Raw genomic sequence first — 2,084 nt, 5'->3', positions numbered from 1 at the left:
TGTATTCGCGATCTCGTTCTTTCGGTCACTACCCAAAGCTCGTGACCATAGATGAGGGTAGGAACGTAGATTGACTGGTAAATCGAGAGCTTCGCCTTTTGACTCAGCTCTCTCTTCACCACGACAGACCAGTACAGACCGGTTTCCTGGCGTTTCGTGAAATTCGGAAGACGTGGGCAGCTGTTCGGGCCAAGGCTGCCCGGTCTGTGTGAAGGAATGGGCCGAGCGGTGAGCGCTCAGACTCAGATGCTGTGCAAACAGAGGCGCGTGGAACTTGGAAACTTGGAGAAGTTACTGACTCGGCCCGGCGGAAGTGACCGCATCAATGTAGCTGTTTGGATTCGCCATAGAGGTTTATCAGTAAGACTCTTAAGGCCAACTTGAAATTACGGCATCGGCCCGACCTAAACAACTTTGATATCTGAATCTGGCTCCACTGAGTCAGGCTGGCTATCTCAAAATTGTCCTGGATGTTATGTAAACTTGACGCTTTCCGTCCATCAGTTTCCCCTCCCATGATAAAACTTTCCGTCACTAAAAGGACTACGGCAGACAGAGGCTTATCTGGGACAGTATTCGTTGTCAACGTCGTCGCTGCCACCCTCTCTCATATCTCTATGTTGCTCTTTCCCTCCTTTCTTTTTTCTCTCCTTATTAGCTTAGTTGAACTGGCTGAAACTTTAGTTTATCATAATTTATCTTAGTCTGTTCAGCTGAGGTTCTTAAATTGTAGTTTAGTTTATGATATCTTAGTTTGGTTTTCCTGAGTTGACTTTAGTATGACTTAGTCTATTGCTTGTTTAAACTTATTTTTGTTTGCTTCATATTTTAGTTTAGTTTAGCCTGTGTTTTAGATTATTATATTTATTTATTTTGGATACACTGACACTTTTAGCTGGTCTTTTATTAAAATGTTTTTAACTCTTAGCTGGCCTTCCAGTACCTTTAGTTTAGTTTAGTTTATCTTAGCTTTTATCATGTTTGATCTGTTTAGCTGAGGTTTTTAAATTCTAGTTTAGTTTATGTTAGATTTTATTATATCTTAGTTTTGTCAGGTTTTGAGTTTTCTGTGGGGTTTTGTTTTTAAGTTTATTGTCTTCATGTTTTCTGTTTGAGTTTTTCTTCAGTTATCTTTGTTGTTTGTGTCTTTGTTTCCTGTCACTATTCACTCTTCCTGCTTAGATATGTCTGGTTTTGTGATTTTATTTAGATTATCCTATATTTCATTTAGATTTTACATGATTGATGTGTTTTTTCTTTCTTTTTTTGTGTTTCATTATGTACCTGCTATACTGGATTCTGTTTTTATTTCTGTTGTAAAGCACTTTGGATCGCCTTGTTGCTGAAAAGTGCTATATAAATAAATCTCACTTTATTTCACTTCCTCAGTCACTCACTCGCCGATCTACACCTGTCCCTATTACACTTTCCCAATTACCTCCTGTGTTTAAAACCCCGGTCATCTCCTCCACTTTTCGCTGAATCATTATTTTTCTGTTCCCGGTTTCTCGTTCTGTGCCCGTATCTGTTTGTTTTGTACTTTGTCGTGCCGTGCTCCCAGTTATTATTTCGTTTGCATTTTTGTTCTACCTTTGCTGCCACGTCAGCTTTTTGTTTTGTTTATTTTCTTTATGTAAATAAATTAGTTTATTTAAAATGAGTCTTGCTCTGGGTTTGCCTTCGTCTCCACCACTCCTGACAAGTTTGGTTTTCCTCAGTTTATCTTTAGTATGACTTGTTTTACTCTTTACTTTTGTGTTTTATTTACCGTAGATTATCTTAGCTCATGTTTTAGATAAGTTCAGTTTACAGCAAAGTTCCAGCGCCAGCCTTTTTATGATAGCGCCAAACTGAGCCAACATTTCATTTTTCATTTGCTTACATAAGTGTAACCCGTGTTATAGTTTGGGTTCATTCATTTCAATTTATGTGGAGGTTAAATATTTAAAAAAGGGTTAAGATGTTTAAAAACGTTTAAAAAAAGCAATTTCCAAACATTAGTAATATTCCTATGTCCAATGCCTTTGTTATGTACAATTTTGTATTTTCTTTCTGTATTTAATAATTGCCAAATTATTTTACTA

The sequence above is a fragment of the Kryptolebias marmoratus genome, linkage group LG12, assembly GCF_001649575.2.
Source record: "Kryptolebias marmoratus isolate JLee-2015 linkage group LG12, ASM164957v2, whole genome shotgun sequence".
Lineage (NCBI taxonomy): Eukaryota > Metazoa > Chordata > Actinopteri > Cyprinodontiformes > Rivulidae > Kryptolebias > Kryptolebias marmoratus.
The sequence above is the reverse complement of the archived record's forward strand: the minus strand, read 5'-3'. Positions refer to the sequence as shown.